At 42.9% G+C, this 12,574-nt stretch overlaps 2 pseudogenes across 2 annotated transcripts; one reads left to right on the forward strand and one right to left on the reverse strand.

The window, feature by feature from the left end:
• Nucleotides 1–1,058: 1,058 nt before the first annotated feature.
• LOC311631118 (large ribosomal subunit protein uL6-like) lies at nucleotides 1,059–1,637 on the forward strand (annotated as a pseudogene). The gene has a single exon. The product of its transcript is annotated as a large ribosomal subunit protein uL6-like (transcript).
• A 1,793-nt stretch (nucleotides 1,638–3,430) lies between these two features.
• On the reverse strand, nucleotides 3,431–11,707 carry LOC311631119 (cyclin-A1-like; annotated as a pseudogene). The gene is made up of 2 exons: nucleotides 11,614–11,707; nucleotides 3,431–4,175 (listed from the first exon to the last, which is right to left on the reverse strand). The product of its transcript is annotated as a cyclin-A1-like (transcript).
• Nucleotides 11,708–12,574: the final 867 nt, after the last annotated feature.

Here is a 12,574-nt window from a genome sequence, read left to right on the forward strand (position 1 = left end):
TTTTTGAGAGAGAGAGAGGAAGAAAGAGAGAGAGAGAGAGAGAGAGAGAGAGAGAGAGAGAGAGAGAGGAGAAACATCCATCAGTTGCCTCCCATATATGCCACGACTGGGGATCAAAACCTACAACTTAGGTATGTGCCCTGACCTGAATCACCTGCAACCTTTTTGGTGTACAGGATGATGCTCCAATCGACCCACACTGGCCAGGCCAGTAATATTTTATTCAATATTTTTATTTGTGTATTTTGGGTATTCCATCCTGCTTGCAAAGGTCTCCCAAGGGTATACAAATATTCTCACCTCGCTGGTGTGGCTCAGACCGATGAAGCAGGAGACCACAGTTCAGTTCACGGCCAGAGCACATGCCAGGGCTGCAGCCTCTTCACCCCCAGCAGGGAGCATGCAGGAGGCAGCTGATGAATGATTCTCTCTCATCATTGATGTTTCTTTTCCTCTCCCTTCCTCTCTGAAATGAATAAAAAATATATTTCTAAAAAATATTCTTATAAAAAAATATGATCTTATCATTTTTCATTTGTCATACTAACAAAAATTAAAGAATGGGAGCACTAAGCATTAGTGAGAGAGTTGGGAAATGATATCCTCATAGCCTAGGGGTAGGAATGTGAGTTTTTACAGCCATTTGGAAAGAAACCTGGCTGTAACTGCTAACATGCAAAGTGCACATATCCTTTGTCTCCGCAATCCCACTTTGGGACATGTTTTAAAAAAAAATCCCCCCAAAAAAACCATTGGTTTACAAAAGTATACTGAGAATAGAATGAAGAAATAAAATGGAGTCACTTGAGCAAACTGACAAATTACTGAAATCAAGTAGGTTGAGGTATAAGAAAATGCTTCTATTCTTGCCTGGGAACTTAAAATTTTGATTTTCTAGTCCTACATCGATGCCTGGGTAGACACCAAACCTCCAGATAACCTGAAGAACTCAGGAAAGAATGTTCGGGTATCTAGGCCACCTGTCATCTAGAGGATTACCATCTCAGTCCAATCCAGAGGCTAATTATACAGACCTGATTCTTCTCAACTCTTTATCTATGTCTCATCTATTACTATACAAGGATGAAGACCATTCTCAGCAGACTGTCGACATTCTAAAAATGTTGATATCACCCTGAAGGGACACAGTTATTGTGAAGGGCCTCACGGGCACCCTGTGGAGGAACTTCAATCACATCAATGTACAATAGAACTCAGTCTAATGGAAAGAAAAAGAGACTCCAAATTGACAAATGGTGGGGAAATAGACCGGAACTGTGTACTGTTTGCACTATCTGCAGTCAGGTACAGAACATGATCACAGGTGTTACACTGGGCTTCCATTACAAGATGCGGTCTGCGTATGCTCATTTCCCCAACAGTGTTGTTATTCAGGAGAATGGTTTTCTTGTTGAAATCTGAAATTTCTTGGGTGAAAATACATCCATGGGATTTGGATAAGGTCGGGCGTTGCTTGTTCAGTACCTCAAGCCCTGAAAGATGAGTTAATTATTGAAGGAAACATTGAACTGGTATCAAATTCAGCTGCTTTGATTCAGCAAGCCACAACAATTAAAAAAAGGATATCAAAAAAATTTTGGATGGTACAGGGAATAGTTCAGCAGGCTGATGAATAAGAACTAAGTTGTCCAGCTGCAGAAACAGCAAGATGCCAGATGATTCCTCAGACTTGTTTTTATATTTTTTAAAATGCAATAAAAACCCTGAATTGATTGAGTGAGTGGTGGGAGGGGGGAGAATGTAATTTCTTGTTTTGTTATAAAGCAAGTTGTTTATCATTTTTTAAATGTTAGAATATTTTACAAGCTACCAAATGTAAGAGAAGCTAAATACATTTATATTTTTTAAAATGTCATCTATATTGTATTATAGTAACACTAGTTGATCCCACCTGTAGAAACCTAAAAAAAAATTAGAAACAATTCGGTTGATCTGGAGGTTAAGTTCTGAAAGTGCTTTAGTTCTGAAATTTATTGTAGAGGAAGAACTGCAGGTGGTTCCATGAGAGGTACATGCATGTACTTTGAAGCTGTGTACATCTTCCTAATTGCTTGCTGAGGTCAGTTGTTGGGAGCCATCAGAGTCGATACAAGCAACTCCATCTTAGAAAATACAACTCTATCTTGGGAGTTAAGTTTCCAACTCCTCTTACAACTCACAGGCACCAGAGATCACGTGGTGCCCTGTGATTTGGACAGAAGCTAAAGATAACCTATCACTTAACGACATATCCTGCTCCGGAAGATCCCTACAACGTCCCCTCCCTGATCCTCCCTCCCATAGTTTGCCCCGCCTTGGAATGTCCCCGCAGCAACCCCCCCTACAGCCTGTATATATATATATATATATTGCAGCTTCAACAATAAAATTTGGGGCTTGATCAGAACTCTGTCTTGCCTCCATTTCTTCGCGTCTCCTGCCCTCTATCATTCCCTTCTAGGTGCCTCCTCGCCCCCACGTTGATCTCCCGCTGGTCGGGACAGTCAGTGGGGTATACAAGGCATGCTTTATGTAGCTCACTCAGGCAAGGCACAATTTCACCTAATGAACAGCCTGTAAATGCTGCAGGAGTGTTTGGCTAGAAGCAGCTGTTCATAGTACAGTTTGCCAGGCAATAAGCTGCTGCAGTTACCAAGTAGGAATATATTTCAAAAATGGGCCCCGGCTTGGCTCAGTGAATAGAGCACTGGCCTACAGACTGAAGGTTCCATTCTGGTCAAGGGCACATGCCTGGGTTTCAGGCTCAAGCCCCAGTAGGGAGCATGCAGAAGGCAGCTGATCAATGATTCTCTCTCATCATTGATGTTTCTATCTCTCTCTCACTCTCTCTTCCTCTCTGAAATCAATCATATATAAAATGGTTCATCTTCAAGTAGACTGTACTTGGCCAGATTCTCAGTTTGACACACACTCGTTGCCTCCTTAAGGAGAAACTGATTGATAGTTGGCACTGTTAGATCAAAAGCTAGGACTTTAGCTCAGGCCAGCGTGGTTCCGTTGCTTGGAATGTTGTCCCATAAACATAAGTCCAAAGTTCGATTCCCAGTCAGGGCACATACCCTGGTTATGTGTTTGATCCCAATCGGGGTACTTACTGGAGGCAGCCAATCGATGTTTCACTTTCCTTCTCCTTCCCTTTCTCTCTAAAATCAACTTTAAAAATAGTTTGCACCAAGCTGGTATTGCTCAGTGGTTGAGCATTGACCTTTTAATCAGGAGGTCAGGGCATATGTCCAGTTGTTGGCTCTGTCCCCAGTGTGAGATGTGCAAGAGACAGCCAATCTATGATTCTTTCTCATCATTGATGTTTCTATCTCTCTCCTTCTTTCTATTTATTTTTTTAAAAATTAGGACTTTCAGGAGCAGTAAGGTGTCCCACAAAATAGTTCTCATTTTTTAGTATCATCAGTTACACAAACTCATCTCCTTCAGGTAGATATTTCTTCATCTTTTGAAGTCAGAATAGCTGCTGTTCCTACAAGCTGCAATTTCCCTCTCAGAACAAACATGCACAAAAGAAACCTGTCCAGAAAGTTGACAGCCAGGTAGAGAATCTCAGCTCAAAGCTTATATTCTTCTCTGGCCTCAAATCAGCCTGTCCACCAGAATCATTCGAATGCCTTCTGGTTGTTTCCCTCATGAAGTACACTTTGGGCCTGTATCTTATTTTAGCTTCTCTAAGGCACTGATTAGTTTCTTCAGCATTTCCAGTTGCATTTATCACATCTATACCAAAATCTGCTGCATCTTCAGACTGGGAATGGAGAACTGAATCTACCAGCATAGGGGAAACTGTGCTAAAAATCCAGCAGGAAGTGAAGGTCTGACTTGAGAGTTTACTGCTGTCTACTTCATACACATCCTGAAATGCTATCCCATCTCTCCTGCAGCTGTTTCTGTCCTCCTGCTCAGGTTCATCCGTGTAGATATCCAATCCTTGCTTGGCTGGCACATGAACCCCCCCCAGTCAGAGAATGCTTTCTTTCCTGCTTGAGGGAAGACATTTTCTGATCAGAGAAACACCCGAGTGTTATGATCCCTGCCACAAGTCTTCCTGTGCTGCCCATTCTCAGTTAGCACGCCTGGCACTGCTCTTTGCGGGGGGGGATCCTGGCCGAGCTAGGCTCCGTTCATCATCTGACAAGCATCAGGACCTCAGGGCACTGGAGCCAGGACTACTCTGCTCATGGAGCTGCTGAAATGTGTTACTTTAGTCTCCACAGGCTGCTGCAGTCACCGAAGGAGAAACAGACAAACTGGATTAGTCAACCTCTTCCACCCAGGGCTCCAAGGATGAGCGAACCTCCAGTAGGGAGAATACTAAGATGTAAGATCTTCCCTGAATTTAGGATTGAAAAGAAAGAATGTACTCTTTACTATAACAACTCTTAGCTTTTCTTTCTTCCTTGAAACATTCTGTGTATTGCCTAGTTGTGTTTCTGGTTTGCAAACCCTAGTCCCTTGAATAAATCTTTGTCATTTATTTCTAGCCAAAGCCTGCAGATTCTTTTTGAGTTAATTTGACAGTACAAATGTTAGGACAAGGGTCTCAAGGTCTAGGCAGTTCTTACTAAATACTATCTTGCTAAATGTTAAAATGTAGCAGAGCATTTTGCAGATGCAGCACAGGATGAGCTTGACAGGAACTCAGCAGGATGAGTGTAGCCAACTGCAAAGACATCAATGTGCAATTGATTAAATAGTGTACTAGCATATAAGCAATGGCTAAGCCTCCCTTCAGGAAGGCAGAGCTTTGGATGTGAATTCTGTTTTGTTTGTTCTTGTTTTTTTTACTTGCTAAATAAATAAAACTACAATACCTTTCAACCCACCTCTCTTTCTTGAGTAGAACATCCCAGTGAACCCCTTGAGTACAGTACAAATCTGATAACTCAGTGGAACTCTTTTTTTTTTTTTTAATATTGATTTTTCACAGAGAGGAAGAGAGAGGGATAGAGAGTTAGAAACATCGATGAGAGAGAATCATCGATCAGCTGCCTCTTGCACACCCCCACTGGGGATGTGCCCACATCCAAGGTATGTGCCCTTGACCGGAATCGAACCTGGGACCCTTCAGTCCACAGGCTGATGCTCTATCCCACTGAGCCAAACTGGTTTCGGCAGTGGAACTCTCTTAAAGGAACTCCCTCTCGGACTGGTAAGGATGCTTGGTAGAAGCAGTTGGCAGCAGCAGCTTGTGTCTCCACTGGATGAGGGATCTGTTCTATAGGAGACTCCCGCTTGGTACTGACTGTGGAATGGCTGCTTGGTCTGCCTCGACTGCTTGGTCTGCCTCGACAGTGAGCAGAGTGGCCACCTGAACCTGCTTTGTTCAAGTGCTTCGGAAGGGAGGTGGGTAAATCAGCCCCTGTGGTGCTTTAATTCGTGTTTGTATTCCTCGCCTGGATATCAGGTTATCAGAAGCATACTTTTTTTTTTTTAATATATTTTATTGATTTTTTTTTATATATATTTTATTAATTTTGTACAGAGAGGAAGGGAGAGAGATAGAAAGTTAGAAACATCGATGAGAGAGAGTCATCGATCAGCTGCCTCTTGTACACCCCCTACTGGGGATGTGCCTGCAACCAAGGTACATGCCCTTGACCGGAATCGAACCCGGGACTTTTCAGTCCCCAAGCCCTCTATCCATTGAGCCAAACCAGTTTCGGCTATTTTATTGATTTTTAACAGAGAGGAAGGGAGAGAGATAGAGAGCTAGAAACGTCGATGAGAGAGAGTCATCGATCAGCTGCCTCTTGCACACACCCTACCGGGGATGTGCCCACAACCAATGTACATGCCCTTGACCGGAATCGAACCTGGGACCCTTCAGTCCGCAGACCGACGCTCTACCACTGAGCCAAGAATGCTTACTTTAATTCGGCCAGAAGCATACTTTAATTTCTGGTGCTCTCTTGGTTTCAGGCTGGTTGTGTGACACTGATTTAGGCCCCACCTAAGCCTCACTTGAGGGTTGAGGAATGCCTCCAGGAATGCCAAAATATCCTCGGGTGACAATCTCTGATCTGGTTGTCTGGCGTCAGGGAACGCTGGGCTAAAGGTTATGAGATCATAGTGTCTACCACACTTTAGTTTTTATCTTGCAGAGGTGAATTTTGTTCTTTGTGTGTAGATTTGCATTTGCCTTGTCTTAAATGTAAAAGTGCAGCTATGGGAAACTCAAATTCAATTCCCTAGATAGCCCCTTAGGGTGCACCCTCCAGAACTGGATAAAAAAAAAAGCTCTATTTATTTACTTAAAGAGATGAAGGGCTTATACAAATTAATATAAAAAATGGGTCAATTGTAGGAAACTGCCTGTCCTACCCAAGGCAGCCTTGCTTTATTTAGGCTGGGAGTCTATTGTGGGCTCAGGGGGGACACTGTTTTTTAAGTGCAGCTTCTTTGCTTCCTAGGGTTCCCCATTCCCATGATAGGATCATATACCTTACACACAAAGGCTTCTCCCCTGCAACCTCCACCCTGCTTCCATCCAAGGAGCACCCAGAGCCAAGGCAGAACTCATGGGAAATAGGAACGGCACCCGGACCTTGCAGTTTCCTGAACAGTGAGGTTCCCTTCAGACTGACCTTGCTGAGGACAAGAAAATGAGCTCATCTTGCCGTGGAGGTAATCAGGGATAGAAGCAAGGATCTCTTATCTAGAAGATAAGCAAGATTGAGAGATAAAGGTTTGGCTGTAGGACTTGGGAGCCAGTCTACGGCTAATGGTGCAAAACATATATGCTTGGGGGTATATGGGAAGAATGACTAGTTTTATCTGAGCCAAAAAAAAAAAAAAAAAAAAAAAAAAAAAAAAAAAAAAGAAGCACATTCATATGCTGTTTTAATAAGACTCCCACTGCTTTCCTTTGTCTGAATGATAAAGGGGAAAAATTATTTGCAACATCTTTCAAAGAGTCTAGCCGGGACCGGTTTGGCTCAATGGATAGAGCGTCGGCTTGGGGACTGAAGGGTCCCGGGTTCGATTCCCGTCAAGGGCATGTACCTTGGTTGCAGGCATATCCCCAGTAGGGGGTGTGCAAGAGGCAGCTGATCGATGACTCTCATCGATGTTTCTAACTCTCTATCTCTCTCCCTTCCTCTCTGTACAAAATCAATAAAAATATATTTAAAAAAAAAAAAAAAAAGAGTCTCATTGACATAGAGATGTTCTATGAGCAGGTCTGATTTCAAAAATTTTACCAAATGTGTGATAACACAGACCAGTGGTCGACAAATTCATTAACAGAGCCAAATATCAACAATACAATGATTGAAATTTCTTTTGAGAGCCAAATTTTTTAAACTTAAATTTCTTCTAATGCCAGTTCTTCAAAATAGACTCACACAGGCCGTGGTATTTTGTGGAAGAGCCACACTCACGGGCCAAAGAGCCACATGTGGCTCTTGAGCCGCAGTTTGCTGACCACGGACATAAGACCAAATACCCTAGGAGTATTGAAAACTAAGATTACCTGACTGAATTTGTGTCAAAAAAGGAGAAAAGTCTGCTATGATTTAAAAATGTAGGTAGAATCAACCACCTGAATATATTTTGAGTAGCAGAAGCCTCAGACCAAGGCTCAAGTCACAGTTCCACTACTGATCTGACATGTGAATTACATGTTAGTTTCTTCATTTGTAAAACAGGGAAAGAATAGTACCTGCCTTATTAGAATTGTTATGAGGTAAATATTAGAAGAGTGCCTATAACAATAAGTTATATTGTCATTGTATTATTGTCTCCTTCAGTGTCTTCCTTGTATCCTATGCATTCTACCATCCCTCACTACTTTGTTGGGATCAACAAAAGATTTGATTAAGTACCAGGAGAAGAAAACAGGAAAAAAAAATTACAAGAAGCCTAAAGTTGAGAGGATTCACAGAGTACTTGTTTCAGACCCACTCCCGTATTTCCCTGAAAATAAGACATCCTCCGAAAATAAGGTGAAGCGCATGGAAAGATAAGACATCCCCTGAAAATAAGACCTAGCGCAACTTTGGGAGAAAAAATTAATATAAGACACTGTCTTATTTTCGGGGAAACAGGGTAGAACTAGCTTGCTTTTGAGGCTGAGATGCTTCTGAGGCCCTTATGGATTGGTACAATTTTAGAGCTACCTGGCCCAGATTTCTTTCTGCTTGGCCTGTATTCACAAGGTACTCTTTCAACTCACAGCTTAGGAGCTTTCTTCTGAGCATCTCCACACCTTCACTATTGCTCTTTGATAATTCCAGTATCTTCCTCTTCTTCCTAATCAATGGCTTCTTGCAGTGTAAATGCTTTCTTACTAACTAGAACTTTCTCCTTGATGGCAGACTGCTAAGACCTAAAGTTGTTATATTTGAGTGGAAAATATGTTTATCGAATCCCAACCTGGCCTCTTTCGTAGGACTACTGCCACATTAATGTTATTTGGGTTGAGAAATCTGGAGTCTTTCAGGCAGTGATTAAATTTTTCCTATGTATTTTATAACATTTCACATTCAACAAATCTCATTAATGTTAAATATGAAATAAACCAGTAACTTATCCTGGTTTATTTTACTCTAAGGGCACTAATGTATGGAATAAAAAAATCATATCCCTGCCCTGCTGGTGTGGCTCAGTTGTTTAGCATCCACCTATGAACCAGAAGTTCACAGTTCAGGTACATTCCTGGGTTTCTGGTTCAATCCCCAGTAGGGTGTGCAGGAGGCAGCCAATTGACGATTCTCTCTCATCATTGATGTTTCTTTCTCCCTCTCTTCCTTCCTCTCTCTGAAATCAATGGAAATATATTAAAATAAAAAAGAAATTGGATTCCTTTCAGAATAGGATGGTGATGAGCTTCCCTGTTAGTAAAAAGCTCTCAATTAATGCTTGTGACTAAAACAAAGCAGTAGTTCTTTTCATTGATTTTACATGATCTCCAGGGTTTCTCATCTCCTGTCCTTCTTCTATCCCTTATATATATTTACTAGAGGCCTGTTGCACAAAGAGATTCATGCAATAGGCCTTCCTTCCCTTGGCTTCCAGCACTGGTTTTCCTCTAGCAGCCAGGACCCAGGCCTTTGCTCCAGCTAGAGTCTGCTGTCTTTGTCTTTCTGCAAACTCAGGTCGAAGTCTGCCATCTTCATCTTTGCTGCAGACTCTGGAGTCTGCAGTCTCGTCTTCGCTGAGGCTTTCAGCTCCTGTAGATCCCTTCAAGCCCTACCCTCCAGCCCCACCCTCCCTCTCATAGGAGGCATCCTGCCCCTCCTGGCCACTCCATGCCTAGAGCAGCTGAGTGGCACCATCTTTAGCCTTCTGATTTGCATACTCAATCTGATTGGCTGTGGGTACAGCAGAGGTACAATTTACGTGTTTGTCTATTAGGTAAGATTCTTCTCATCTCCTTTCCTTCTTCTCTATTCTCTCATTCTTTTTTATTTTTTTTATTTATATACATATTTTATTTTTTTATTTTTTTATTTTTTTAATATATTTTATTGATTTTTTTTGCCCCCCTCCCTCCCTCCCAAATATACCCTCCCTCCCCAGAGTTTTATGCCCTACTCTCTCATTCTTAAGCATCTTCTGTGTGACAGGCACTCAGCAACAAGGATTGAGCAAAACAGACCACCTTCTCATTGTCATGGAGTTTACACACGTAATGGGAATTGAGACATTCATTAAATAATCACCAAATATGTAATTTCAAACAGCACTTAGTGCCACCTACGAAAACACAAAACCCTGTGAGAAACCCGTTTGTGTAGGCTTTATCCAGGAAATGGTAGCTGAAATGGGATAGTGTGGATGAAAGGGGCCACATGCTAACCTGGCCAGCTCAGGGAAGGCCTGCATGGCGGTTTTGCAAACTCAGAGACTTAAAGTAACCACAAAGGATGGTCGAAAATTAAACTTTAAGAGCAGTTATGGTGGATAGTTACATCCTAGGCCGGTATCTTCACTGACAAGGCCAACCTTTACCTTAACTGAGCCTATTTGTCTTTTTGTATCTATGTGATAACATATCCTTGAAAAGTCTGGGTAACTTGTAACTTTCCTTTTTCTAGATCCCTTGGGGCACAACCGAATGTGCCTGGGCAGCAAGAAAGATACCACAAATTCTTTCATTGTTATTGTTATCATACTAATTGTTGGCTGTTAACTATCCTGCACCCACTTAAGTATGTATCATTTTATTTTTTTATCGAATCCCAGGGTCTCCCACAGCCCCCCCTCCTTTATTTCCTGCCCCCCCTCCCTGCCTCTCTAATCTTATTATCAATGGATTTCATGTAACCATGTAACCCACTTACAAGCCCTCCTTTGACTGCAATGTATAAAAATAGATGAAAAACCGCCATTCTCTGGATCATTATCCCAATCCATTGAGATACTGCTTCCTGGCAATTGTCGACAGATTGGCTCAAATCTCACAAAAATTCATTACAGGTTTGCATGTTTTTACATTAACAGTAGGAAGAATGAGGGGGAGTTAGCTAAGCATGTTCCCCCTTTTAGAGCTACAAGTGGGCAGAGACCAGGACTGTCATAGCAATCTTAGAGGCAAAAATAGAAATTTGGGACTAGCTATGGTTATGGGAAATATTAATCATGCTGTTAAACCATGATTACCTTGTGTTGGTTAAAGAAAGGACATTCTGTCCTGGCTGAGAGTTGTATGACCCTGGGACCTGGGAGTCAACCTTGTAATGAGGTCCATTCTCAAGGAAAGACTAACCACCTTCCGCCCAAACAATGGAGTCCCACCCCAGCCTCCTACTTCCCCATACATATAATCCATATTCCACCCATGTAATCTTTGTTTTACCCTGACTGCTGCTGAGGAAGTAGCAGCTACAACATATTCAGGCCTTTCAGGGTATTATAGAGATTTTAGTCTTTATCCTAACAGCAACTGGAAGCCACTGAAGGGTTATCACAGCTAACATTTAAAAAATACATATTACGTGTTACATACTATGCTAAAGATTATACTTGCATGATTTTATTTACTCCTTGAAGCAATCATATGTTATTATCCCAATTTTACAGACTGAGGACACTGAGGTACAAAATAAGTGACAGAGGCTGGACTCCAAAATCCCTACTCTTCACCAGGATACATTACACTTGTTATGAGCAAGAAAGAGTGGGTAAGCAAGTATGAACAGCTGATTCTAATGTCCTTGGCAGGAACAGGCCCACTGTGGAGTTGGTAGCATAGAGGTATCAGGGTTTAATGAGCTAATCATTGAATTTAACTAGTCCCTTTGTTCTGGCTCCATATTAATAAAATAATCTTGTAATTATATTCTGGCTTCCCATATAGATTTTTCTTCTGGGAGATAATGCAACTGACCAGCCTACACATGCCATGCGCTCCAGTTGGCAATTTTATTACTCATTGTAAGTTAATAAATTGGCATTCTGCTTTTTAAAAAAGGTGAAATACACTTAAAAAACAAAAAAAAAGGTGACATAGTCTTAAATCATTTTCCCCTGAAGTTAGTTTGAAAAACAAATCAAATAACATATACATTATCTCTTTTATATTGCCTGCTTTGAGTGAATATGGATATGGCCATGAAGTGTAGAGATGAGCCCTTTCTTTACCTTTGTCAAAGCTCCTAGGCACAGCCCAGATGTTTCCATTGTTTCCCAATCGCAAACTCTCCTCCCTCTTGCCGCTGGCAGGACTGTTCTGCATAATCTACCTAATTCTCTGAGGATTAGCAGCTGGAGGCTGCAAAAGCGGGTCTCGTTGGTTTCCCCGGGGAAATGCACACCCCACCCTAGGAGCAGGCGGGTGCCTAATGACATCATTAAACCCGAGGTGAACGCATCCGGGGCCGCGACCTTAGCCGCTGCCAAACCTGCAGCCCCGGCCCGCAGCCCCAGCCCCAGCCCCAGCCCCAGCCCCTGCTCCTGCCCCAGCCCCAGCCCCAGCCCCAGCCCCAGCCCCTGCCCCAGCCCCTGCCCCTGCCTCTGCACGAGGCGGCGTGACGCCCGCCCTCCTTTCCACTCGGTGGGCTGCTTCCTAACGGGGACTCGGCTCCTGACTCCCTGCTCCTTGTTGGCTCAAGTTTTGCCCCCCCCCCCCCCCCCGTTTCTTCTCTCCCTAGAATTCCTTTAATGAACAAAACTGGGACAATCGCAGGTGGGCGTTTTTAAAGTGAAAGCTGCATGAAACGGACCCTTTCACCTCGTCCGGGGGTCTGCTTAGTCACACAAAGGCTTTCCCCCAGAACAATGTCAGCAGTTTCTTCAACAGAATAGAGAAATGGCACTTCAACACCGACCCCACCGCCCCCTCCAGAAAAAATAAATAAAATAAAATAAAAGACGTAGGAAAAGTCAGCAAGCGCAAGGTCAGCCATGCGAGGGGCCTGTTTCTTGGAGGGAGAAGAAGCCGGAACTGAAGGATCAACAAAGGGGAGGAAGGGCCTCGTTCGGAGACTGGAGCGCGGGGTGTGGAGGGAGGACCGCAGTCGTTAACATCGATGACACAACTTTCACTCTTCTGCTTTTCCGCCATTTTCATCACGGAGGCTTTAACCAAGAAATCACATACAGG

Source organism: Pipistrellus hanaki (genome assembly GCF_964339955.1).
Source record: "Pipistrellus hanaki genome assembly, chromosome: 12".
In the NCBI taxonomy this organism is placed as follows: Eukaryota; Metazoa; Chordata; class Mammalia; order Chiroptera; family Vespertilionidae; genus Pipistrellus; species Pipistrellus hanaki.